At 39.3% G+C, this 15364-nt stretch overlaps 1 protein-coding gene across 1 annotated transcript in view; it reads left to right on the top strand.

Annotated features, from left to right (window-relative positions):
• The window catches only part of RGSL1 (regulator of G protein signaling like 1), a 163130-nt gene that overhangs the window by 51750 nt on the left and 96016 nt on the right, over nucleotides 1-15364 (top strand). The window contains exons 3-4 of the mRNA XM_034666840.1: nucleotides 5935-6049; nucleotides 9701-9783. The gene's annotated coding sequence lies outside the window, so the exon portion shown is untranslated. The remainder of the gene's footprint in view (nucleotides 1-5934; nucleotides 6050-9700; nucleotides 9784-15364) is intronic.

Raw genomic sequence — 15364 nt, 5'->3', positions numbered from 1 at the left:
GAAGGTCTGTTTGTTTCTTGTTAAACTTTGACATGTGGACATGAATAAGCATAGAATTCAAACAATAGATATAGATTATATGTAGATAGATACATGGAAACATAGATACATAAGGTATAAAGGTATATACATGTATAGATATCTATGCATACGTATATAGATATGTGTGTATCTTAAAAAACAAAACCATGTACAATGCCCTTTGAGCTGAAATGGCTGCTGTTTTTTAGCAAGTTTATAAAATAATCAAAATGCTCTTGTTTAGCTCATCACATAATAGGTATGCAACAAATAATTGGTGAATGAATAATTAAAGTATCTAGTACAGGTGTAGCATAGTGTTGGTTTAATTCTGATCTGGGTTTTGATGGATAAGTAGGAGTTTGTTAGAGGAGTTCAGGGCAGGAATTCTGAGGTCTTATATGTTCATTCACTCAGATACCAAAGCTCAGCAAACACAAGCTTAGCAGTGCAGTTCCAGGGACAGAATTTCATGGCCCAGTGATATAGAGAAAACTACCAAGTTCCTGCCCCTTAGTGCGGGTGGCTAAGGAAGAGCCACATGAAATGGTTTTATGAAAAGTTTAATAATTTACTTTTCAGTTTGAAGGCAGAAGATTATTAATGGGCTCTTACTAATTGAAGGGGAATATTGTGCCAAAACAACAAAAATACTTGCAATTACTTGTAATCAACATTTAATATATTAGGCATATACTTAATATACTAATTATTAAAATTTTTAACTGGACATATAAAATTATTTATAAATGTAATATTATTTAAAATTGCTATCATTTGTTCATTATCTTTCAATAAAATCATGCATTTGATAAGTCAGATTTTCCTAAACAGATACCGTTTCCACATTTTGTTAGTTAAAATTCTGTAGTCATTTCATATTAGGAAATTTAAAATTTAAATTTACCCACTCAACCAAAAGGAATAAAATTACTGTTGCCAACTTCTTGAGGCTTCTCTGTCCAAAACTCAGAAATTTTATACATATTTTAGGCCAAAGAATATAGGACCAAGATTAACACTTTGTATGATCATATCCATGAGGTTTTTTGGGTTTTTTTGTTTCTTTGTTTTGTTTTTCCCTTTGGCCAAGACTTCACTAATCACCAGTCACAAAAGATTGTACTTCTTGTAACTCTTGAAACTTGTATCTTTCTTTAAAATGAATTGTTAGCTAAATAGGGTATTTTGATGGAAGACTTTTCCAGTTTTTATTCTCTTTCTGTATTATTGTAGATAATTGCACCAAGACCTATTATGTACCAATAGCATTTTGAACTCTTTACGTAGCATGAAATTACACCTCCTTTGACTTTAAAACTTACATGTATTGCATTGACCACCATTCTGAAGTCTTTGATTGAAATCTGTTATATCAGCAAAGATAACAACAATTAGGAGTAAGGTCTAAATTCTACATGCTGTATCTTTTCCTTAGGTAGCTAATGAGGAGCAGTAATGAACACAAAGTTCTGAATCAGAAGGCACAGTCCTGCTTAGGAAAAGTCTATTGTCTATCAATTATATCTAACGCTTTCGTAAGTTAACACTGAGACAATGACTCTATGTTATTTGCTCTGTCTCTCCCTTACCCTCTTTCAGTGTCCCCATTACTCAGTCACAATTTTTAGGTCTTTGTATTTGTGCAGGACTTAAAGCTTCCATATTCCTTTCACACCCGTTTCTCAGTTGAACTGAACAGACATTATCAGCACCTACTACTGCTGGGCACTACGGGACGTGGAGTACCACTTCCTCTATGCCATTTCCTTTCAGCTGAGTTCATCCAGTTCCTAATTATTGTGATTTATTTTCCTACTGTTAAAATAGGATGCCAATTTGAGAGAACAGATTGCAAGGGGGCAGCTATTTCAATTTATTGTCATCCAACTTTCTATTTGTTTAACAACCTTTCTTAAGTCCCTTCCGGATGACTTCATCCTCTCCATCCTGGTTACTTGAATCACTAAACTCAGCTTCCAAGGGTTTTGTAAACTAGTTGATATTATTTTGACAAGCAATATCTCCTGGACATTCTGTCCACTGAAAACTTCAGCCTACAAGAGGTTTGAATTCCCTTTCTCTGAAGGGCTGTTGGGAACTTCATTATCTAATTAAACAATTCTTTCATTTCTCTGGTTCTCTTCTCATAGGAAGTGAATATTCAGATGAAAGACGATCACCCCTATAAGCCCTAATAATTTAGCCAAAAGCTACTGAGAAGAGAGTCATTTAGTGTCATACCCAAGAGAGGGTTAAAAGACTTGAAAAGTTCTAGGATTGTTGGGAAGCATGTCATATCTAAAAAACCTTGTTGTCCTATAAAAGAGAAGAACTTTGGAAGTTTGAAGGAATGTTAATAATGAACCACCAATAATATATCATTTACATTTGGGAAAGTGTTATGCTTTCTTTAGTATATGTAAAGACCAGATACTCTTTTTTTAGAGTGATTTTGATTTTTAAAGTGAAGAGTTTCATGATATCTTGATGTTTTATGTGTTCCAAGATGAGTTGGTACCTAGCATATTTCTTCAATCATCAATTACCTCATTCGTTTGTCAGTGTAATACACACACACACACACACACACACACACGCATCTTGAGAGAGATCAGGGTGAAGCTCTGGATGGTTTACATTATCTTGTCTATTCCTTTGCTTATCATGTCCTTTGGAAAAAAGCTATCACAACCTGGGCAAAAAAAAANATATATATATATATATATATATATTTTTTTTTCAGTCTCTTCCTAAAAGAATGGCATATATAACACTGATAACCCACATTCCTTAATACAGTTTACTTTCAGACTTTTCTTCAATGAAGCTGTGTGCAGGCATTCTCTACTCCTGATCACTGACCATCTTCCCCACAGTTCAAAGAGGCTAACTACTGGAGTCATTAACAACTTAATGGAGTGTTGTCACTCTAACAATGTCAAGGACTAAAAGACAACATCACTGGCTACAGGCTTGAAGTGCATCATCCCTGACCCTTCAAGACCTTCTAGTTCCCAAAAGTCAGGGGAATCAGATATCTCCCAATTTGTGTGATAAGAATCACCTGGGATACTTGTACATTACAAGGTCCTTCCTCTGATAACCCTGATTTAGAAGGGCAGGAGTGGGGCTCAGAAGTCCATATATTTTACAAGCGCCCCAAGATGATTATTGTCAGGCAAATACAGGAAATTCGTGTATTAGATAGATTTGAGTTCACATCTCAGCTCTGATACTTAGTGGCTATGTGTTGGGTCAGATCTACAATGCAATGATTTTCCAAAGCTCTGACTGTCTCCTTTACTCCAGTGTATCTTTACCCTGGAAATGGTAGCATATCTCTTTAGCAAAGATTAGGAAAGAGATTTCACAGTTTTTTTTGCAAAAATATTGCAAAAGTTCTTCCTAACAGGCAAAAATGCTTTCTCTTTACATAAAAGCTCCTGCGTCCGGCTCAGGACTGAAAATTGAATGAGAGACCCAATATTCCACTGTGATGGCTCATTTTAATATTAATTATAAATAGGCTCCTATTTATGTAAATTCATTCACTTCATAAATATTTATTGAGCACTTCCATGTGAGAGGAACTGCAGTAGAGGTTTGGGATGCACCATGAAATAAAACAGCAGCAAATCCTTGCCGTCATGGAGCTTATATTCTGAAGTAGAATCCTAGTGGTCTACCCACGCATTTTTTTCCTGGGGATTCTATGATCAATAGCCATCACTAAGAATCTGGGGGTTAGGGGCGCCTGGGTGGCACAGCGGTTAAGCGTCTGCCTTCGGCTCAGGGCGTGATCCTGGCGTTATAGGATCGAGCCCCACATCAGGCTCCTCTGCTGGAAGCCTGCTTCTTCCTCTCCCACTCCCCCTGCTTGTGTTCCCTCTCTCGTTGACTGTCTCTATCTCTGTCAAATAAATAAATAAATAATAAAATCTAAAAAAAAAAAAAAAAAAAAGAGAATCTGTGGGTTAGATCATTCTGATACCCACATTACCATAGCTGCTATTATGATACCCACACATACTTTGTCATTGGTGGTAAACACCACGTCCCATTTAAATCAAAGCTCATTTTCTTTTTTTTTTTTTTTTAAGATTTTATTTATTTGTCAGAGTGAGAGAGAGCACAAGCAGGGGAGGGGCAGAGGCAGAGGGAGAAGTAGGCTCCCCAGTGAGCAAGAAGCCCAACGCAGAGCTCGATCCTGGGATCCTGGGATCATGACCCGAGCCAAAGGCAGACGCTTAACCAACTGAGCCACCCAGGTGCCTCTCAAAGCTCATTTTCAAGTCGAGCCTCTTCTTTCAGCATTTGTGGCCATTCACAGTGTGCCACTGCTGCTGGCACCCCACCATCGAGCACTGGTTTGTCATAGGCACCATCATACACAGTTTCTGACTGCCTCGCAGATTTTGAGTCATGCCTCTAAGATGAAAATTCTGGGTAGAGTCTAGGGCAGGGTGTCATGTCCTTTCTGCCAGGGCAGAAAGATTCACCCAAATAGGGTAAGTGGTCAGAAACTGAGTGACCGATACAAAACAGCAGAAAATTCCTACTAAACCTACTTTCTCCTGACCCCTCTCAGTGTTCAGGACCCTCTTTGGGCTAATTTACAGGTATCTGAGGACATTGCAAGGAAAGATCCAAATATGGTAAATCAGACCCAAAGTCTAGACTACCCCAAAATGAGTTACCTTTCCTTGAAGTGAAGACGATCTTAACCTTCAAACTCATTTAAGGCAATAAAAAAATGAGTAACAAAATCTAATTTCCGTATTAAACTACTCTAAACATTTATCTTACCACAAGTTGTTCTCTGTGAGCAAACTTATCCTCCAACTTGCAACAAACATTTTAAACCTTGGTACACTTGAAATATTCTAGAAAATTCTTCTTCCTCCTTTCTTTTCATTTATGATTGTTCTTCATTTCTAAGACCATTTTTATGTGGATAAAGTTTTCTGCTCTTTTCTTTGAACTGGTCATATTAGCACATAAATAGGCCTGGCATAGTTTATGGTTGAAAAACATTATACCATCTTGAGAAAAGTTAAAATGAAAGACACATAAATATAGATTCTTCCCCATATTGCTTCTTGCTTGCTTCTGTCTTTTCTGTAGTGACTGATCTACAAGAATGGGGGACTGATCAGGATTAGAAACTTTGGGGTCAAAATTGGTCACAGAGGGGCGCCTGGGTGGCACAGCGGTTAAGCGTCTGCCTTCAGCTCAGGGCGTCATACCGGCGTTGTGGGATCGAGGCCCATATCAGGCTTCTCTGCTGTGAGCCTGCTTCTTCCTCTCCCACTCCCCCTGCTTGTGTTCCCTCTCTCACTGGCTGTCTCTATCTCTGTCAAATAAATAAATAAAATCTTTAAAAAAAAATTGGTCACAGAAAATTTCCAGTTATTGCCTATGCTATGATTTGATGAAAATATTAAATGGCTTTGTTTCAATATTCTGGTAAATTACTAGATATTCGGGATGACTTTTTCTAAGTAGCTCCTTTCCATATAGATATGGAGATACGGTTTACCTCTTTTATACCATCTGCAGGAAAGAAAGTCTAATTAAGCATGTAAGGATACACACAAGAGGTGTTAAGAGGAGTGATACAGAAAAATAGATCCTTGTGAGGAAGTCCAAGGGGCTTATTTTTAAGTCCATTCAAATGCATTTTTCATGTGAAAAGTAGGTATGATTTACTAGCATATTTGAAATAACGTGGGCTCTTGAATCAAATGGCAGAGTAAAATCTGTGTTGTATTTGCTATTTTTCAGTGAAGGGAGGTAATAACCTCTGTTTTGTGGGGTTAAGAATTGAATGAGAACAAAGTATAAATACCTAGCTTAGCTTCTTACTCATGGGAGGTATTCAACGAATGTTTATTCTATTCCTTTTCAAAGCCAATGGATTATGAAGTAACCTGCAGCCAACCAGAGGAGGACCTATCTGGGAAAGAGGAGAGAGGGTAGAAAACACACTTGGGTATTTGGTTGAATTTGCCAGCTTATCTGAAAGGTAAGTCATTAAACATTCACTGAGTACCTGTTAAATTTCTAGAAAGATATTAGATACAAAAGACACATCAGAAATAAATTAATAGATCCTTGCTTCCCTGAAGCATAGAGTGGAGTTAAAGAGGCAGAACTAAAACTCAGGATCTATGTAATTGGAAAACAATTTATAAAGAACCTGTCAGTGCACACAAAATAGTATGGACTAAAAGCCTAAGTATAGGAAGAGTCTGGCACATTCCAGGAGATCCAGGAGATCAGGTAACAAAGACTTATCTTCAGATTGAGGTCTATACCGGAGATAAATAGGGCACTTCCTGATAGAATCTGGAACCCCTTAGAGGGGGTGTCACTGCGTGTTCACAATGGGTAGAGTTCTATTGACTGGGGGCTAAAATTCTGCCTCCTAATCAATCACAGTGGCAGGGAAAGCATGACAACATGAGCAATGCTGGTGAGTATCTAAAAGGGAAGTTTCTGAGGCTTTGAGCCCCCCCAGGTAAGGCAAACCTCTCACCTGCCCAGTCTTAAACCACATGTGGCTTTTGTGTTTCATGCCCTTTGTTTTCTTTTTCTCTTCTCCTCCCCAACTCCCACCCCCACTTTATGCCACCTGATCTTTGAGGATAGGACAGAGCCCTAAACATAAAACAACAAGGCAACTAAGAAAAAGGAAGAAAGATGCAGATTGGGCTCTCATGTGCCATGTCTTCTCCAGGGGGAGGGCTAGCATGAGGTTTGGGGTTATCCAATGATTTCTTTTGTTCCCACATCAGTATTATTATTGTACAGAATGAATGTTGAAGAGCTGCCCAAATTGTTAGGAAGTTTCAAGGCAGAATAATTGATAATGGAAACACAGGAATGAAGACATAGTAGGATAGGGAAGGGGAAGGTGTGGAAAGCCTTGTTTCTATACTCCATTAAGACTGTCTTATTGGGGCGCCTGGGTGGCACAGCGGTTAAGCGTCTGCCTTCGGCTCAGGGCGTGATCCCGGCGTTCTGGGATCGAGCCCCACATCAGGCTCTTCTGCTGTGAGCCTGCTTCTTCCTCTCCCACTCCCCCTGCTTGTGTTCCCTCTCTCGCTGGCTGTCTCTATCTCTGTAAAATTAAAAAAAAAAACTGTCTTATTAATGTCTAATTCTATCATAGTCAAGCTCCTTGTCACCAACAGTGTGTATAGCTATGGAACACAATAAATCGGGAAATTTTGGCCAAACCCCACTTTCCTGGATTCAGATTGTCTCAATAATCTCATGAAATAATCCATGCAAGGCTCTATGAATGACAAACCAACAATTGAACAAAAGCTCAAAAGATTGAAGATCTCTTGAAAGAACAATTCATTCAACTTTTATAGAATTTAGATATTATGTAAGCGCTTTCAGTGCCTAGGGGAAGAAAGATGAAAAGACAAAGTTCCTCATCTCATAGAGCTCAGTTTATTGAGGAAGACAAATGATACATCAATGGAAGAAAACAGTGACTTGTTAATTATAATAATGGGAGATGTAAATAATGGTGCAGGGGGGTAGTGATTGATTTTACCATTGTGGTAGATTCTACTATGTTTGGTTCACCAAGAAGATTATATGTCAACCAGTTCTTGATGGATGACTGGTGATTTGCAAAGCAGTTGGGTTGGGAGGACATTTTAGATGATGAGAATGCAGGAACAAAGATATGGAGGTTGGAGGTGAGAGTATATAAATTATGCAGGAAAGAGCAATATCTTGGCTGGCAAACAGGAGGAAGCATGGTATGGTGTGATAGGAGATGGTGCTGGCGGGCAAACCAAAAGCCAGATCTTGTGAAGCATTAGATTCTGTAGGAATCTACAGGCTTTGAACTACATTGAGTAGTCCTTGAAGGGCTTTAACCATAACAACATTAGAAGACTATGGTGGCAGTGTGCGGAAAGTGTGGAAAGATAGGGAGACCATTATAAGAAACTGATGCCATAAAGTCAAGGTGAGAGATGATAGGACCTGAAATAAGACAGTGACTTAATGGATGGAGAGGAGAGGATAGAGTCCAGAGGTATGTATGAGGAGAGACCATATAACATGGTCCTCCATTGCATATAGGGGTGTTTGAGAGGAAGAGAAATAGAACAAAGGGATAAACAAGGATGATTTTCAGGATTCTGATTTAGACAACTGGAAGAGTGATGGTTCTAGTGATTGAGATTGGGAATACAGGGAAAAGATCAGGTTGGGAAGCAAAATGATCAGATCAGCTTTGAAAATGTTGAGATGGAAGTGCTAGTAGATGTCCACGGAGAGATGTCCCATAGCTCGCTGGATATTTAGAACTAGAGCCAAGGAAAGAAGTCTGGACTAAAAACATTTGTTTTGGAATCATTTATGTGGAATACGTGAAATGGATCAAGGAATGCTTCTAAAAATAAGAGCAGAGGCATCTGTGTAGCAAAGGGCAAAAACTGATATCAGCTCTATTACAATAGTGTTTGATTGTCTGGGGTCCTATTTCTATTACACAAAGATAATAACTGCCATCACCATGAAAAATGATGGAGGGGACTGTTTAGTTTTCTTATATTATCATAACTGCACTCAAGCAATTGTGAGTGGCACTCACTATTCTCACCAGATGTTTAACTAGACTAAGAGATAGGACTAATATAGTAATTATGTTGCTCGTTTTACAAGTCTTTCATTATAATCTTTGGGTATGATGGGAAAATGCTGGGCATTGATAAACGACTAGGTTATTCACTAGTTAAATCTTGTGCATTAAAGAGCATACACAGTGAGTTAGAGCAAACTTTGAGGGGGTACCTAGTCCACCTATGGTCTCTATGCTTGGCTTTGTGACATTCAACATCCATCTCCTCAGATTAACTTCCACTGCACAATATCAACCCTGAAAGGAGTAATAAATACTTTGCATGACCAAATCAGTATTCAAAAAAGTTCTTGTTGGGCCCAAATCAACAAGTTGAAATTCTAATGGAATAAATGTAAATTCCTGCCCTTGGTTTCTGAAAAGCGGCTGCATATATGAAGGATAGTGGAGTTAATAGTTAAATGTGAAGGCACCCATATCTAATCCCGTTTTGGCCCACGCCAATAAGAACCTACAATATGGACAAAGTCTTCTTATGCTCTTCCCTGGGAAGTATGCAGCTACTTGAGTTGTGGGTGCCACTCTAGCCAGAGCGGGAGGACCCAGGTAGAAAGGAGGGCATGTGAGGAATGGCTGAAGAATTCCTCTGCTTCCTCTGACTAGCCAGAGGAGTTGGAGGTGGACAGATGGTTGAGATGGTTTTATAAATATGGGAGCATAGACCCTTTACAAGGATTTATATGAATTCTGTTGAGCTTCAGAGGGCAGAATTTCTAGAAGTGGAAAGAAGATAAAAGAGGGCAGTTTACAGTAGGAAAATCATCCTAACAATTTCATTTCTTCATAAATGGAATGGGTAGCCCTGTAAGGCTGTGAGTTCTCCACAGCTGGGAGTGTTTAAGCAGAATGGTACTGCAGAGGAGAGTCCTGGAGACAGGGAAAATTCCAGATAGATGACCCGACCCTAAAGGTCATCAAATGCTGAGATTTGGCCATGTGAAATAATCCATTCTATTGCTTTGCTTTCTCATCCTGAATGCAAATTTTTTTTCTCTCTCCATGTAGAGATAATCGGTTCTACAAATCTTATAATTCTGCTAGAGGATGAAATCTTTGCTGATTTTTTCAACACATTTCTTTCTCTTCCGGTAAGTATTCCCAGAATTCAAATGTTTCATCAACAGCCAAATAGTGAATCTCACTGAGCTGAGGACATTGTTTAAAAAAATAAACTGCTACTAACTCAAAACTATTTAAATTTGAGCAAATAAATAAGAACCAGAATCTCCTTTAAAATGTCTAGGAGCTTCCCGTTACGGATAAATCCCAAATCCTCAGCTTCCTTTGCCTGTCCGGTTATTTCCCATCACACCCCCTACTGGTACCCAGATCTGTAGTGACAGCAACTGACCCTCATGGAGTGCACCTGGCATTCTCTCACCTCTGTACCGCTTCTTGGCTGTGTTGTTAATTTTTATAATTTCACCTACCAAAGTTTTTTTTTTTAAGATTTTTATTTATTTGAGAGAGAGAGAGGGAGAGCATGAGCAGGGGAAGGGGCAGAGGGAGAAGAACAAGTAGTCTTCCCGCTGAGCAGGGAGCCCCATGTGGAGCTCGATCCCAGGACCCCAGGATCATGACCTGAGCCAAAGGCAGATGCTTAACCAACTGAGTCACCCAGGGACCCCACCACCTACCAAAGTCTTTTTTTTTATTTTATTATATTATGTTAATCACCATAGAGTACATCCCCAGATTCTGATGTAAAGTTTGATGCTTCATTAGTTGCGTATAACACCCAGTGCACCATGCAATACGTCCTCCTTACTACCCATCACCAGTCTATCCCATTCCCCCACCCCCTCCCCTCTGAAGTCTTCAGTTTGTTTCTCATAGTCCATAGTCTCTCATGTTTCATTCCCCCTTCTGATTACCCCCCTTTTCTTTATCCCTTTCTTCCCCTACCGATCATCCTAGTTCTTATGTTCCATAGATGAGAGAAATCATATGATAATTGTCTTTCTCTGCTTGACTTATTTCACTTAGCATTATCTCCTCCAGTGCCGTCCATGTTGCAGCAAATGTTGAGAATTCGTTCTTTCTGATAGCTGAGTAATATTCCATTGTATATATGGACCACAGCTTCTTAATCCAGTCATCTGTTGAAGGGCATCTCGGCTCCTTCCATGATTTGGCTATTGTGGACAATGCAGCTATGAACATTGGGGTGCATATGGCCCTTCTCTTTACTACGTCTGTATCTTTGGGGTAAACACCCAGTAGTGCAATGGCTGGGTCATAGGGTAGTTCAATTTTTAACTTTTTAAGGGACCTCCACACTGTTTTCCAGAGTGGCTGTACCAACTTGCATTCCCACCAACAATGTAGGAGGGATCCCCTTTCTCCACATCCTCTCCAACAATTGTTGTTTCTTGCCTTGTCTATCTTTGCCATTCTAACTGGCGTAAGGTGGTATCTCAGTGTGGTTTTGATTTGAATTTCCCTGATGGCTAATGATTTTGAACATTTTTTCATGTGTCTGTTAGCCATTTGTATGTCTTCATTGGAAAAGTGTCTGTTCATATCTTCTGCCCATTTTATGATTTGTTTATTTGTTTCTCGTGTATTGAGTTTGAGAAGTTCTTTGTAGATCTTGGATACCAGTCCTTTATCTGTGGTGTCCTTTGCAAATATATTCTCCCATTCCGTGGGCTGTCTCTTAGTTTTTTTGACTGTTTCCTTGGCTGTGCAGAAGCTCTTTATCCTGATAAAGTCCCATAAGTTCATTTTATCTTTTATTTCTCTTGCCTTTGGAGATGTGTCGTGAAAAAGGTTGCTCTGGCCGATGTCATAGAAGTTGTTGCCTATGTTCTCCTCTAGAATTTTGATGGATTCCTGTCTCACATTGAGGTCTTTCATCCATTTGGAGTTTATTTTTGTGTATGGTGTGAGAGAGTGGTCAAGTTTCATTCTTTTGCATGTAGCTGTCCAATTTTCCCAGCACCATTTATTGAAGAGACTGTCTTTTTTCCACCGGATGTTTTTTCCTGCTTTATCAAAGATTAGTTGCCCAAAGAGCCGAGGGTCCATTTCTGGGTTCTCTATTCTGTTCCATTGGTCGATGTGTCTGTTTTTGTGCCAGTACCATGCTGTCTTTGTGATCACAGCTTTGTAGTACAGCTCGAAATCCGGCATTGTGATGCCCCCAGCTTTGTTTTTCCTTTTCAACAGTTCCTTGGAGATTCGGGGCCTTTTCTGGTTCCATACAAATTTAAGGACTATTTGTTCCAGTTCTTTGAAAAATGTCCTCGGTATTTTGATCGGGATAGCATTGAAAGTGTAGATTGCTCTGGGTAGTATGGACATTTTAACTATGTTAATTCTTCCAATCCATGAGCATGGAATATTTTTCCATCTTTTTATGTCTTCCTCAATATCTTTCAAAAGTGATCTATAGTTTCTAGCATATAGGTCCTTTACGTCTCTGGTTAAGTTAATTCCAAGGTAACGCATGGTTTTTGGTGTTATTGTAAATGGGATGGATTCCCTAATTTCTCTTTCTTCAGTCTCGTTATTCGTGTATAGAAATGCAACTGATTTCTGGGCATTGATTTTGTATCCTGCCACCTTACTGAATTGTTCTATAACTTCTAATAGTTTGGGAGTGGATTCCTTTGGGTTTTCCATATAGAGTATCATGTCATCTGCAAAGAGAGACAGTTTGACTTCTTCTTTGCCGATTTGGATACCTTTGATCCCTTTTTGTCTTCTGATTGCTGTTGCAAGGACTTCTAGTACTATGTTGAATAATAGTGGCGAGAGTGGGCATCCTTGTCGTGTTCCTGATCTTAAGGGAAAGGCTTCCAGCTTTTCCCCATTGAGAATAATGCTTGCAGTAGGCTTTTCATAGATGGCTTTTATGAGATTGAGAAATGTACCCTCTATTCCTACACTCTGAAGGGTTTTAATCAGGAAAGGATGCTGTATTTTGTCAAATGCTTTTTCTGCATCAATTGAGAGGATCATATGGTTCTTGAGTCTTTTCTTGTTGATATGATGTATCACATTGATTGATTTGCGAGTGTTGAACCATGCTTGCATCCCAGGTATGAATCCCACTTGGTCATGATGGATAATCCTTTTAATGTACTGTTGGATTCTATTAGCAAGGATCTTGTTGAGGATTTTGGCATCCATATTCATTAGAGAAATCGGTCTGTAATTCTCCTTTTTGAGGGGGTCTTTGCCTGGTTTGGGGATCAAGGTAATATTAGCCTCATAGAATGAGTTTGGTAGCTTTCCTTCTGTTTCTATTTTTTGAAATAGCTTTAGGAGAATAGGTATTATTTCTTCTTTGAATGTTTGGTAGAATTCCCCAGGAAAACCGTCTGGGCCTGGAGTTTTATTATTTGGAAGGTTGTTTATCACTGACTCAATTTCTTCATAGTTAATTGGCCTATTTAAGAAATCTATTTCTTCCTGTTTCAGTCTTGGTAGTTTATAGGTTTCCAGGAAGGCCTCCATCTCTTCCAGATTGTTTAGTTTTTTGGCATATAGCTGTTGATAAAAGTTTCTAATAATCCTTGCAATTTCAATGGTGCTGGTCGTGACCTCTCCCTTTTCAGTCATAATTTTAATAATCTCAGTCCTTTCTCTTTGTTTTTGGACAAGTTTTGCCAGTGGTCTATCAATTTTATGGATTCTCTCAAAGAACCAGCTTCTAGTCCTGTTGATCTGCTCTACTGTGGTTCTGGTCTCTAATTCATTGATTTCTGCTCTAATCTTGGTCAACTCCTTCCTTGTCAGTGGGTTAGGCCTGTCCCTCTGTTGCTGTTCCAGTTTCTTGAGGTGAGAATATAGAAACTGCATTTTAGATTTTTCTATTCTTTTGAGTGAGGCTTGGATGGCTATGTATTTCCCCCTTAGGACTGCCTTTGCAGTATCCCATAGGTTTTGGACCGTTGTGTATTCATTCTCGTTGGTCTCCATAAATTGTTTAATTTGTTTTTTGATTTCCTGGTTTATCGAGTCATTCTTGAGCAGGATGGTTCTTAGCCTCCAAGTGTTTGAGTTTCTTCCAGGTTTTTCCTTGTGGTTGAGTTCCAATTTCAGAGCGTTGTGGTCTGAGAATATGCAGGGGATAATTTCAATCTTTTGGTATTGGCTGAGACCTGTTTTGTGTCCCAGAGCATGATCTATTCTTGAGAATGTTCCATGGGCATTTGAATAGAATGAGTATTCTTTGGTTCTGGGGTGTAGTGTTCTATATATATCTATGAGGTCCAACTCGTCGAGTATGGCATTCAAAGCCTTTGATTCTTTGCTTAGTTTTTGCCAGGGTGTTCTGTCTATTTCTGATAGTGGGGTGTTGAGGTCCCCTACTATTACTGTGTTCTTATCTATATGTCTCTTTATTTTGGTTAAGAGTTGGCTTGTGTATCTTGCTGCTCCCCTGTTGGGGGCATATATATTAATAATTGTCATATCCACTTGTTGAATACTTCCTTTAAGAATAATATAGTGCCCTTCTGTATCTCTCTCTATGGCCTCTAGTTTAAAATCCAGTCTATCTGATATGAGAATTGCTACTCCAGCTTTCTTTTGAGGTCCATTTGCGTGGAAGATGGTACTCCATCCCCTTACTCTAAGTCTGAATGCATCTTTGGGTTCAAAATGAGTCTCTTGTAGACAGCAAATGGATGGGTCATGTCTTTTTATCCAATCTGCAACCCTGTGGCGTTTTATGGGAGAGTTTAAGCCATTTAGATTGATAGAGATTATTGACAGATATGATTTTAATGATGCCATTTCTCTTTAAAGTCTTTGTATCGGTTGTGACTTGCTGCTCTGTATCACTCTTGGGGCCTTTTTACCTTTATAGAGCCCCCCTTAATATCTCCTGTAGGGCTGGTTTCGTGGTTACGAAATTGGTTAATGATTGGCGATTTTGGAACGTCTTTATTTCTCCATCAATTCTGAATGACAGCTTTGCTGGATAAAGGATCCTTGGCTGCATGTTTTTCTCTGAAAGAGCTTTAAAAATGCCCCCCCAAGCCTTTCTCTCATTCCAGGTCTCTGTAGACAGGTCTGACGTAATCCTGATACCTTTGCCTTGGTACGTGAGAAATTTCTTTGCCCTGGCCGCTTTCAATACTGTATCCTTGGATCTAATATTTGCGAATTGCACTATGACATGCCGTGGCGTAGGTTTGTCCTGGTTGAGCTTGGATGGGGTCCTCTCTGCCTCTTGGACACGAATGCTTGTTTCCCTTGCTAGATTAGGGAAGTTTTCAGCTACAATTTGTTCAAATATCTCTTCTAGACCTCTGTTTTTCTCCACCCCTTCAGGGATGCCGATGATTCTGACATTGGATCGTTTCATAGAGTCAGTAATCTCCCGTAATCTACATTCGTGGGCGTGGATTTTTTTAAGACCAGCTTCTATTTTCGTTTTTTCTTCTACTAACCCATCCTCCAATTCGCTAACGCGTTCCTCTGCCTCGGTGACCCTGGCCGTCAGAGCCTCTAGTTTTGACTGTATTTGGCCCACTGAGTTTTTAATTTCTGTCAGATTCGCTCTCATTTCTGCCCTTAGGGATTCTATATTCTCAGCAACGCTTTCTCTGATGCTTTTTTCAAGTTTACTCATCATCTTGACCATTGTTGCTCTGAATTCCATTTCTGATAATTGGGATACATCCATATGTATTAATTCTGTGGCCGAGGCCA

The sequence above is a fragment of the Ailuropoda melanoleuca genome, chromosome 8, assembly GCF_002007445.2.
Source record: "Ailuropoda melanoleuca isolate Jingjing chromosome 8, ASM200744v2, whole genome shotgun sequence".
Lineage (NCBI taxonomy): Eukaryota > Metazoa > Chordata > Mammalia > Carnivora > Ursidae > Ailuropoda > Ailuropoda melanoleuca.
This window is presented reverse-complemented; position numbering and strand designations above follow the sequence as displayed.